This window comes from Triticum aestivum, chromosome 5D (assembly GCF_018294505.1).
Source record: "Triticum aestivum cultivar Chinese Spring chromosome 5D, IWGSC CS RefSeq v2.1, whole genome shotgun sequence".
NCBI lineage: Eukaryota > Viridiplantae > Streptophyta > Magnoliopsida > Poales > Poaceae > Triticum > Triticum aestivum.
In genome coordinates, this window is record NC_057808.1 from 37363169 (window position 1) to 37376153 (window position 12985).

The 12985-nt window shown below is 43.7% G+C and overlaps 1 long non-coding RNA gene across 5 annotated transcripts; it reads left to right on the forward strand.

Moving 5' to 3' along the window:
* Positions 1 to 2229: 2229 nt before the first annotated feature.
* On the forward strand, positions 2230 to 9905 carry LOC123119275 (uncharacterized). Of its 5 annotated transcripts, none has more exons than XR_006458583.1 (4): positions 2230 to 2825; positions 3425 to 3672; positions 4774 to 4858; positions 4933 to 9905. It is a non-coding gene; the product is annotated as an uncharacterized lncRNA (long non-coding RNA). The 5 variants fall into 5 exon arrangements; XR_006458581.1 differs by having other exon boundaries at positions 3611 to 3672; XR_006458582.1 differs by having other exon boundaries at positions 3614 to 3672.
* Positions 9906 to 12985: the final 3080 nt, after the last annotated feature.

Genomic DNA, 12985 nt, shown 5'->3' on the forward strand with positions numbered 1-12985 from the left:
CAGTTCGCAGAGGAAGACCGCTGCAGGATTGTCACGATCATGCACAGTATATGGTCCTCACGCAACTGTTGGACTCATGATCGCGATGGCTATGACCCAGTTCAAGCCCTGAAGTGGATTCATGAAACCTTGGCTATTCTGGACCTTCCACCATCGCGCAAGAAGAGCTCGGAAGCTCAGTGTTGGCGCCCGCCTGAGGCAGGTTGGGTTACTATAAACACGGATGCTGCTGTTAGTACTGAGAACATGAAGGCAGGAGCGGGAGGGGTGGCGCGGTCGCACCTTTCGTTTCTTGGAGCATGGAGTAAACCCCTATCGGGTGTCATTGCACTAGTAGAAAAAGGGGCTTTTGTCCCGGTTGGTAAGGGCCCTTAGTCCCGGATTTTGAATCGGGACTGAAGGGTCGTTACTAATGCCTCCCCCCTTTAGTCCCGGTTCTTACACGAACCGGGACTAAAGGCCGTCCACGTGGACGCAGACTGGAGCTCCACCTTTAAATTTTACGATATTTTTTTTTGAAATTTTTTTTGCGAATTTTTTAATTTTTTTTTATTTTCAAATTTCTGAATTATTTTAACCTCTAATCATCACCCCTCATCACTGCTCAATTTATCCTCTAATCTCTAATCACCCCTCATCATTCCAAATCATCTAACTTCCCGGACGGTCACCCATCCTCTCACTACTCTAGCCTGAGCACGCTTAACTTCCGGGTTCTATTCTCCCTCGTTTCCAAGTCTGCACATGTTGTTTTCCTGACAATAGTAAGATGTCAATCCTATTAACCCTCAGGAATTTAGCTTGAGCATGAAGTGACACATTTCACTGTTTGAGTTTGAAACTATTGTTTTAAAAAACAATAATTATTTAGTAACATTAATATTCTAGAATAATTAGTTTGACCATTGTTTGACCACAGTTTGACCACAGTTTGACCAGATTTGACCACAGTTTGACCAGATTTGACCAAAATTCAAAACAACTGAAATAATTATTTAGTAACACTAATGTTTTAGAATAATTAGTTTGACCACAGTTTGACCACAATTTGAAATTTTTTCATTTTTTTTGCCTCTCCAGATCTTAAAAGCCCCGTATCTTTTTTTCGGTTAGGTTTTTGAGGATTTTGGAAATGTTTAACGGGGTTCCCCCAGTTAAATTCGGATGTAACTTTTCGAGTAGATGATTTTTCATATAAAAAACTTTTTCATCCGAGTTCGTATGCAAAAGTTATGCCCATTTTAACAAATTCCAGAGAGATTTTGCAAATAAAGTCAAAATTCATATTTGTTAATTTTCCCAACAACTAGACCACATATCACATGGAAAACTTATTTTATTTTATTTTTTTTGACACTTCCATCATTTTCTTTTGTTTTTTCTAAAACTGAAAAGGCGGTCCACCGGGGGGGGGGGTAGAGTTTGAAAATGGGACCTTTAGTACCGGTTCGTGCCATGAACCGGTACTAATGCCTCAAAGCCCATTAGTACCGGTTGGTGGCACCAACCGGGACTAAAGGTCTAACCTTTAGTCCTGGTTGGTGCCACCAACCGGGACTAATGGGCATCGCACCCTTTAGTCCCGGTTCGTGGCACCAACCGGGACTAAAGGGCCCAGGTGAACCGGGACTAATGCCTTAGCTGCACGAACCGGGATAAATGCTCACATTAGTCCCGGTTCGTGACTGAACCGGGACTAATGTGAAAACTGCCCTGTGACCAAAGCCCTGTTTTCTACTAGTGTTGCCCCGTTCATTGCAGAACTTTTAGCTTTCCGGGAGGGGATGATCTTCACTCAACTTCGTGGCTTCTCACACATGGTAATGGAGATTGACTGCTTAGAGCTAGTCAACATTTGGAAATCGCGCGGCAATTCTCGTTCAATTGCAGCGCCTATCTTGGAGGAATTAGAGGAGATTAGTGCTAGTTTTGCTTCTTTGACGATTACTCATATTGGTAGATCTTGCAATGTACCAGCCCATCATTGTGCTCGCCTCGCCTGCTCAATGGATGGCACTGAAAGCTGGATTGATTCCAGCCCCGAGTTCCTACGTTCTTGCCTAAGAACGGATTGTAACCTCATGCTACTTGATCAATAAAGCTCCTAAATTCGATGAAAAAAAAAACCTCACGACACTGCTGTAATACCTGTCCTTCGGCCAGCACAAAAGAAAAAGAAAAAAACCTGTCCTTCGGACTCTTGATGAATAAATAAAGCATGTTTCCCTAAAAAAAAGGGCTGTAGACGCTCTCATACAAACAAGATCCAATCGCCCACGCGCAGCCGCCCCACCAGCCACGACCGACCCGCAAACCCTAGCCGCCTCCGCCTCCACTTCAGCAATGGTCGTCGCCTTTGCGGCTCGACGGCGATGCCAGATACCTCTCCCGCGCGCTGGCCTGTGCTGCGCCGCACAACCGGAAGCCCGGCGGCCGGCAGGACCATGCAGGGGCATGTTGTGGGTCGCCCCGGCCGACAGAAGCTCAGCCCCGCATCCTTGCTGTACAGCAAATCTCTGCCTTGTCCACACTCGCAATTACCCCCATCAAAGGATGAATTTTTCGATATGGTAGCTCATCTTTCCCCAACCCCTCTTCGGTTTCCCCCTGCGATTTGGGCTGCTCCGGCTGGCGGATCTCCCGGTTATTCTCATCGGACAAGTTGCTTCTCTGTGTTGATGGTTGCAGACTTTTATTTTCAAAATTGCTTCTTTTATTTGTTTCTGGGATGTCGTTTGATTGCTCTACTATTCGTTGTTGTATAAGGGTTGCAATTTTGTTTTTCGCAGGTTGCTGGTCCTCTCCGTCGCTGCGATTGCTGTCAGGTGAGTCTCCATGAGTGCACCGGCAGCATCCTTTAGATGCATATATGATTTCTGAGATGCATATGATTTCTCTGTTAGACTGCCACCAGGCAACTGTTACTATCATATGCTTTCTGAGATGCATATGATTTCTCCTTTAGACATGGTCATATGGTCTAAATTTCATAAAGAGAAGTCGTCGAATATTATGCTTGGGTTCATGTGTGTGCACACTCAGTTATGAAATATAGCCATGGGGTGTAGAATTTCCATCTTTGCTTAGCCCGGGGATTCTTTTCTAGGATGCAATTTCGGTACCATAGGGTTGCTGAGTTGCATATGGTTTCCCTTTTTGGACATGGGCATGTGCCACGCAGTATAGCATTTACAGGCATGTCATGGAAATTGCAAGTAAAAGCCTAAATGGTTACTCTGACCCTATTGCTTCTCTGGGAGTGAGACATGGTGATGGAATCTAGAGATGCTTACTAATCTGTAACAATGAGATGAGCTCGCCTGTCATATTGTTGATTCTGTAATACAGATTAAATTGTGATCAATTTGGGTCAATCTTACAATTGATAACCCTTCTTCTTCCCATATTGTTGATTCTCTTACAGATCCACCTCCCATGTTAGTATGTTACCGACAAGGGTCTGTATGCATTAGTGGTTTAGTATGGGGAGTGTCTAAAGAAGACCGGCCCCACTCTGTGGCCATTGCAGCTGTTGCTAGGCAGGGTACCCATCAGTGTCACTTCATGCTGGTTTAATATCCTCTTTTTTTCTCCACTTTGGGTATGGCAGCAGTTCTACAATGATGCAGCTGCACGTAAGCGGGATGTAATTGTCTTGTTGGCTCTGCACTGGTGAGTTCTTCCCTGTTTCCCTCTTTGATGTTTTGCGTCCTCATGTTTGACCTGATCTTCTTTCAGAGTTTGTCATGGTTTTGGTGGTAGTGTGACTGGTTGACTGTTCAATTCTTCATAAATTTCTATGTTCTTTACCAAGTTTGCATGCTATGATAATTAAGGTATAATGCTACTAAGTTGAATGGTGTTTGTGTAGTATGTAAATCTCTCTTGGAAGTGTCAGAAAAGTCTTTACTAATTGTCTACACACATAAACTTTTACCGGATAAATCAAAGCAAAATCTTCCAGCATCCCCTCTGCATAAAACCAAGCAAACTGTCAAAGTATATTCATCATTTGCATGCTGTGCTGGAAGAAAATTTATATCCAGAGTTAACAATGACCGCAATAAGTACATAATCCAGATAATCTATACTAGCAACAGTCGAAGTATATTCTTCACTACCCACACAAGTCATAGATGGGAATTCTGAGATGTGGCAATAGTTTTTCACTTTTTTCATTCATACTGCTAATAGTAAATGTACCCTAACAACCTATATATATATATCCTAAGAAGCACCGATACGGCAGAAATAGCCAAGTTGGCGTCCTAGTAGGCTAGTACGGAGGGATACGCGCGGATAGGCCGGGATACGCTTATCCTGCAGTATCCCGTCTTTTCTTTCTTTTTGCCCGTTCTCAGTTTGCGAAGCTACTAGGTTTGGTTTCTTTCTTGGCCTATAATTTGAGCTTATTATCCATGAAAGAATGTTTCTGATTCCTGGCTGAACTGTAGAAGTTTCTTTCTTTGCTCCTTTCGTGGATGAAGTCAAGCTCTTCAAAAACTTTGTTTCCTTTGACTCTTGCCTTTTTGCAGAAGTTTTTGTGTTGGGACTTGGGAATTACTACACCATAGATACTTCATGCTATGGAAATCCTACCTCTTTATTTTATCAAAACTAAGTGGTTATTTTAGCTTTATTATGTAGTTTGTAAACAGCAAACCTCCTGCCTTTGAGTTTTCTCCTTGCCCTGCCTCTTTCACATCGCAAAAATCTAATTTCAAACAGAATTCTGTGAGAAAGTAAGCTAAGCAGGTCCATCTCTTCTTGCAGATTGATCAGGAAGCTATGCTGGCAATGATTGTGCGCTACGGCGCTAGTGAAGCATCTTCGAGTAGTCTTATGTTGGTTTAACAAGGTACTCCTGACAAATGATCAGTAACTAATCACTCGATAATTGTTTGGCAGGAACTAATCTTGATGTATGACCAGGTTGGTCCTGGTGTCGCGTGCACACAGACCTGCGGCTCTTGTTGACCTGGTGGTTTTCGTCAGTCTCCGCCGACTGTTGCTCGGCGCCCACCATGACCTCCTACCCGTGTGCTGTTGAATGCTCAGGCAGGTGCCGTGGCCTCGTTCGCGTGGGCCTCCCCGCCTGCGACGGTGGCGCCAGCGCTGTACGGCCTCAGGTACAACCGTTATGTAAGTCCCCTCTGTCCCCTTGCTCCAGGGTAGCCTTCGAGTTATCGCTGCTCAGTTCCTGCCATGCTGTGATTTTGGCGATGATAATCTGCAGCTATTATTTTGTGGATGATAAACTATTATGTTTCATAAAAGCTCACTAGGTTTTTCCTGCTGAATGGATTTTTTTGTTTCACCGCTTGATTGCTTTTCCATTGTCTGTGTGGCTCTTCAGAGTGCACAATGTTTCTAAGGCGGTAAGGTGAGACGAGATGCACTAGTTCTGTCTCACCTTTTAATAAGTACTTAAAGCGTGAGGCGAGGCGAGACACACTAGTTCTGCCTCACGTTTTAAGTGCTTAAAGTGTGAGGCGAGATGATGCCTTAGGCAGTTTTGAACTTCTATGGGCGGCAGAGTAGAGTAGCATCTACAGCCTGTTTGGTTGGGGGGGATTTAGCGGTAAGGAATGGGAATTTAAGGGGTACACGACATATAGTCCATAGTTTGTTTGGGGGGCTAGGGAGTTGAGGAGGGAAGGGGAAAGAAAATTAAGGAGGCCAATTCCCACACATCTCTTCCCTACCCTCCCCCTGTTAATTCACGTGGAATGTTACTTCCTCTCAAATTCCCTCCACTAATTCCCACCATACACCAAACATGGGATTGGGACTTAAAATCAACTTCCCATGCCTAATCCCCTAATAAACCCCCACATGTAAATTCTCATCTCTTCCCTACCCTCCCCCTGTTGATTCACGTGGGATGTTACTTCCTCTCAAATTCCCTTCATTAATTCCCACCACACACCAAACATGGGATTGTGACTCAAATCAACTTCCCATGCGTAATCCCCTACTAAACCCCCAATGTAAATTCCCATCCCCTTTCTCCATTGTAGCCAAACACGCTAGACATACACAGTTACACCTTGAAATCACAGCATAGCATGAGAAATCACAGCATAAACCGGGGAGCAGTACAACATTCATAGCAGAGCATATGCATAGCATGAGAAATCACATCATAGCACTACAAATTAGAGCACACAACTACAAAAATCATTCACAAATCAAGGCAGAGCACTATGAATTCCTAAATCATCAGCCGCTTAGACGTCATTGTCATATTGATGGACTTTCTATCTTCTTGGTTCGTGTCGTCAACATCAGGGCCTCCAAAAATGTCTAAGCTTAATAATGAGTGGAGATGTCCTGAAAAAAAAAAGGCCCAACTTCTTAGCATTTGACATTAGCTTCAAGTTATTTGGTACTAAAGAGTTTCAAACATAAATAGAATAAAGTACATCAATGGCCATCATAGACTTGATATATAAAATTCTTATGCTATTCCATATATGAATGCATGACGAACATTTCATGTTTTAAAATTAAAAGTCTGAATCTGTTCCTGGTAACTAGAATAAACGGAAAATCTAGGGTACTGATTTGGATACTTTGTCCACCTTGGTGCTTATTTCAGTGTACAGTTGGGCATTTTGGAGCAAGAGAGAATACCTTCTATCACCTTGTCTAGGACCGCGCAGGTTTAGAGGAATAAACCGATTTAGAACATTGTGCCCTTGTTCCTTAATAGTTGGAAATTTTGCTCGCCATTCTGGGCAGGTCTGTAGCATGTGCATCCCGAGTATCAAAGGTCTGATCATAACCATTCTTCTGGTAAACATTCTGCTTTCTATAATCCTTTCACTTCGAATTTTCAGGGTAGTTCCTCCATGACAGAAATTCTGCAAGTAGGAGATGCAAAGATATTATAAAGTGAATAATAGAGAGAGCATTTAAACTAGACAATCTTACTTTCTTTTACAAACCTTGATCTTATCTTTAGAAGGGTAACTAAATGTATGGTCCCTCTGAACAGTCCATCTAATCATTTTATGAAAGAGCCCCTCACGTGGTGAGGTATTTATGATGCTAAACTGAGGTCTTTTCGCCAAGCTGTTTTGGAGCACTTTATCTTTCAGAATCTCCAGTATAGATCTTTCCGGATGAACAATCTGCAATTCAAAGTTGTGAAAAGATCACAATATGGATATGCAAAAGATTAATTCTTGAGTGCTGTTTAACTTTTTACACACCTTGTTATTATATCCGATTGTGCTCATCTTTCTTTTGCCATGCGAGCTTGAAGAACTAACTTCTGCTTTATTTGAAAACCACCCATCTCCTTGACTGAGTTTCTGTGCAGAAGCAGGGGGCTTCTCAACAAATAAACTTTGAACCTTCCCGTTGACATTGAACAAATGAAACAAATCATCATCCATGGGTATAAAAGAATCCTCAGGAGGAGGTGCACCTTTTCCGTGCTTCTCCTTGCAATGTATGCCTTTTCTAGCAAATGACTCATTAGATGCACTCCAGACATCCTGCTCTTCTGCTGGTTCATGACTGAACATATCATCCTTGTAAGCATCTATTTGTAGAATCCTAACCAATTCGAGAACTTTTTCAATAGAATCCACGCCTGGAAAAGCAATGCCCTCGTCTAGCTCTGGGAGCTCCAATCCTTCGCGGAGACAGTCCATATACTTCATTGCATATGCGCTCAGATCACTCCAGTTGTGAACGAGATCATTCATCCATGGAATAAAATAGTCAAGCCGGATAGAATCTTTGCTGTGGATGTTCATATACAGTGCTTTGAAGATTATCTCAAACCTTGGAGCTTCAGCCATATAAGCAACAAAAAGACCTACAAACTTGGGGTCTATGCGCCCCCCGCCATTAATTATGGAGGTAAAAGCTCTTCTTAGGTAGCCGAAACCTGTAAGCAACCCTCCAGGGTCACCGTTGCATATAGCACGGTGGTTACCTCTAAAGGACAACACCGTATGGTCTGAGCATTTGACATAGTTCTTGTGGCCAGCCTCTGGTTTTAGCTCGTACACCTTACCACCGATGCAGTAGGCTTTAACCCACCAGTATCTACCTTGCTTAATAAAAGTGATTTTATCTTCTTCATACTTAACAACTGTGCAACATATGCCTTTTTCTGGTGTAGTGAAGACGTGTTTTTTTCTGCCGAAAATTCGAGTCACATCAACTCGGATGCCATTCTTATAATTCCACCATCTTGCAGATCGGACATACTTCTTGAAGTTAGCTTGCACCACTTCAGGGGGCCCACTGATATCCCAGATTAGCACATCCTAATGTATGAAACAGGAATTAAAAAGAAAATCATATATGCTGCTGTTTTTTTTGTTTGAGTAATCATATATGTTGTTGTTACTGTCAAAGAGATCTTCATTACATGAAACAACTGCACTTAACTGTTAGTATAATCAGTATGCTTTACATTTATTTGATATAGCACCCAAATTATTCTAGAAAACTACAATTACTGGTGGATTAAGGGTTCACATCAAGCTATTGTGGAATAAACTATTCCCTCTGATCCATATTAGCTATCGCTCAAACGAATGTATCTAGCACTAAAATACGTCTAGATACATCTGTTTGAGCGACAAGTAATATGGATCGGTGGGAGTATCATCCTCTGGCTTAACCATTGCTGCTGCTTTACTTGAAGTTACTTCCAAGACTAGCACCAAGCTAATGGTCTATTATTTTTGTGCCAAAATATTCTCTTGAATTATTTGGTATTCATGTGGCCATAGTACACAGGCCAACTAAATACTGATAAAAAAATTTGATTGATAATTTTTCATGCACGGATGAAAAGACGGAACTTGGAATCACTAAACAGTTCTGTTGTGCAGTACCTGGAAATTTGAGAGATCATAAGGTCGAGGGACATGGATTGAGAAATTATCATCCAACCATGCAGTTTTGGTTGTGTATTAAATTATTGTAACTTATATTTTTCTTTGTATTTGTCTCTTTTTGACAATAAAAATGGATGTGGTAATAATCATATGGATGAGTGTTTTTTGACAGCACCATATGGATGTGTATGCTATAATGCCCGACCTTCGTTTTAGTGTGTTACAACCCATTCCTCTTAGAGATGACATAATGTAGAAAGACAACTAATTATGTGCATGAAGTCCTATACAATTTGATTTTCTATGCCATGTTAGCATTTGCTTAATCATGAACAATCTTAGTGCATATGTTTCCTTTCAGGCGAGATTCCAACTAACCTTTACATTTTGCACATGCTTTTCAATATTAGGTAACCTTTACGATTCTACAATATCTGATATGTTTTGGAGTAGTTAGTTTAGAAACAAGTGGTAGTTTGGCTTTTACTTCTGTTAATAATCATTTTTTGGTCTGTGCTGAAGACTCCTTATTATTTCCTTGTATATCTGAAAGGTTTTCCTTCTGATTATGTTTGCTGTATACAACAGATTGTTCAAAGTTGTAATGTGTCTGTTAAGAGTTAATGACCAGTTCAGTCCTTTTTTAAAAACTAAGAAAAGCTTAAGACAAGGGGGCCCCCTGTCCCCCATTTTATTCAACATTGCTATTGATTTCTTGCAAGAACTTCTGGAGCTATTTCTCAAGGAGAGATTAAAGGGGCAGTGCCTAATTCAGTAGAAGGTCTAGCGATGATTTAATTGATGCTGGAGAAAGAAATGCTGGAAGGACTGTTGTAGTGGCAGTATTTGTATTTGTAAGAAATTTATTGTAATAGGCATGCTAAAGATTTGGATGGAATGTGCGACTCGATCGGTACTATTTTTTCTACAGCTTCCTGGAAGTTCATTTGGCCTATCTGATCTTCAGCTCTATTTGTAAGAAATTTTTTGTAACACCCATGGAAATGTTAAAGATGTTGATCCAGTTGAGTTTTTTTTTATCGTGCTTATGTTAAGTCAATGAATTGTAATTCTTTTTTCTTCTTCTAAATGGAACAAACTTGTATTCCTAGCTAGACTGCGAGCAACATAGTACACAATCACTATTTTTGAGTTTAAAGCCTTACGTATGTTCTGGAATCCCTAAAGCCCTTCACTATTTTTGAGTGTATTTGCCGGGTTTTCCTACTGCATCAGCTAAATGAAGCGCCGATAGAAATGGTCGGATTAACAAAGATTTTAACAGCGTCATTTGATCTTAATATCGGAATGCCAAAGTTAGTCTGCTGCTATGATCAATTAAGAGGGAGAAGCCCCAATAGACGCAGGGTTCTTGGGTTGAGAAATTAGCAATTATGTACATTAGTCACTCTATGATCCAAGAAAGTGTTCTTGGGTTGAGAAATTAGCAAATCGGTCAGCAAGTATTATACCTCGCTGTCCAGGGATGCGAGGAGCTCAGCGAGGGTTGGGTACTTCTGCTCGAGGGGTTCTGTCCGGTTCTTCTTGCGCCCCATGGCTGAGCAATGGCGGAACTTCCTTGCCTTCTTGCAGCTGATCGTCCGCTCCTCCGGTTCCTGGCAACTGAGCGCCTGATCGTCCGCTCCTGATCCCCGCGCGCTGGTCTCGCCGCGCGTCCTCCCTCTCTCGGGTGATCCCCGTGCACGGAAGCCGCGCGCTGCTCGCGCTTGCTGCGGCTCCTTCGACGCCGCGCCGCCGCGGGTCAAGCGATGGTGCTCCGGCTCTTCACGCGCCGCCGCGCGAGGGCGGGCGCGACAGGCTCCTCCGACTCCGCGCGTCGCGCGCTTGCCTCCGGCTTGACGCGCCGCCGCGCGAGGGCGGGCGCGAAAAGCTCCTCCGACTCCGCGCGTCGCGCGCTTGCTCCCGGCTCTTGACGCGCCGCCGCGCGAGGGCGGGCGCGACGGGCTCCCCGGACGCCGCGCGTCAGAAGCTTCCTCCCGGCTTGACGCGCCGCCGCGTGAGGCCGGGCGCGACGAGCTCGTCCCACGATGCGCCTCCTCCGCGTGCAGGGAAGCCGCTCGCGCTTGCTCCGCCGCCGCACCTCCTCCTATTCCGTGCGGTTGATCGCCGTGCAGGGAGGCCGATCGTCTTCCTGCGCGGCGCAGGCGAGGTTGTTGCTGGGCTCTAGTTTGGGTGTTGCCGCCGGTGGCGGTTACACAGGGTTTTGGTATATAGGGCGGTTGGTTGGTTGGTTGGTTCGTTTCCCGCCTCCTGCCTGCGCCTCAATACAGCAGCCTTCTTCCCGGCAGCTTAATCTTCTTCTGTCAGTAAAATGCAGAGACTACCGATGCTATTCGTCCGTCGTGTTGTGCGTTGGTTAAGTTCAGGTGATGGTCTGTCAGTCAGCGACCAGGAGAAGCGCGAAGATGGGTTTCAAGCATTGGGCCGGCCCAAGCGACGGCCTCGCTTGCCCGCTCGGCTGGCTGGGCCGGAGTGGGCCAAATAGGACATAGTACTTATGTGCGTGGAGGGTTGGTGAGAAGGTAGGAGAGGAGAAACGGCTAGTGGCTGGCGTGTGTGCTCGTCTTCCTGAGGAAGACGACTCTCTCCTCTTCCCTATAGATTTGAAATCAATGGCAAGTGAAACTGTTTAAATGTTCTTTTGCTCAAACAAAAATTGCTTATTTGGGGCACATCATTAATGGACAAGGGGTTTCTACTGATCCAGCAAAAATTTATACTATTCAAGTTTGGCCTACTCATGTATCTGCTAAGGGGGTTAGGGGTTTTCTGGGTCTGGCTGGTTATTACAGAAAGTTCATTCGTTGGGATTGTGAGCAAACCCTTGACAAATCTCTTGAAAAAAAGGTACCATTCCACTGGACAGCAAATGAACAACAAGCTTTTGCACTACTTAAGCAGGCTTTGGTAACAACTCCTGTTTTGGCTCTTCCTAATTTCTCTTCAACTTTTATGATAGAAACAGACGCTTGTGATGTGGATATTGGGGCAGTACTTATGCAGAATGGACATCCATTGGCTTATGTTAGCAAAGCTCTGGCCCCAGGAACCAGAATCTTTCTATGTATGAAAAAGAATACTTAGCAATCCTGTTGGTTGTTGACCACTGGAGACAGTATTTATAGGTTTTAGAGTTTGTAATCCGAATTGACCAACAAAGTTTGGCTAGTTTGTCTGAACAACGTTTGCACACCAAGTGGCAACAGAAAGCCCTTACAAAACTATTTGGCCTTCAATACAACATTTGTTACAAAAGGGGGTTGAGAACAGTGCTGTTGATTCACTTTTCAGAAAACCACATAGCTCTCTTGATGTGTTACCAGAAATGCACCTTATCTCTTCAGCTCAACCTGCTTGGCTTGAAGATATTATGCAGAGCTATGTGGGTGATAAATTTTGCACTGAGTTACTTCAGAAATTGTCCACCAGCTCCTCTTCTGATAGTAAGTTTACTTTGACAGCTAGCATTCTTCGTACTGAGAACTGTGTTTGGGTGGGTGATGTTCCAGAGTTGCACAAGCAAATTGTATCTGCTTTCCATGATTGTCCCATTGGAGGACACTCGGGCTTCCAAGTTACTTATCGTCGTATCAGGCGTTTATTTCGCTAGAAACACATGAGGGGATTTATCAAACAGTATGTGCAACATTGCCTGATTTGTCAGCAAGCAAAGCCTGAACGTGCAGCCTACCTTGGCCTGTTGCAGCCATTACCTGTCCCCAAACTTCCTTGGAATATGGTGAGAATGGATTTCGTCGAGGGGCTACCACCATCTGGTCAGTACAATTGCCTGTCTGTGGTCATCGATAAATTTTCCAAGTATGGTCATTTTGTTCCGATGCACCATCCATTCGCAGCAGAAATAGTCGCTGAAACCTTTCTCAATTCAGTATAGCGCCTGCATGGTATGCCTCAATGTCTTTTGGCAAGAATTGTTCTCTAAGTCTGGTACTCAACTTAGAATGAGCTCTGCTCAAGTTAATCAACAGGTGGAATGCTTCTTACGATGTTTTGTCAGTGCTCATCCTACTAAGTGGGCTAAGTGGATTCCCCTATGTGAGTTCTGGTACAACATCAACTGGCATTCTGCCATAGGT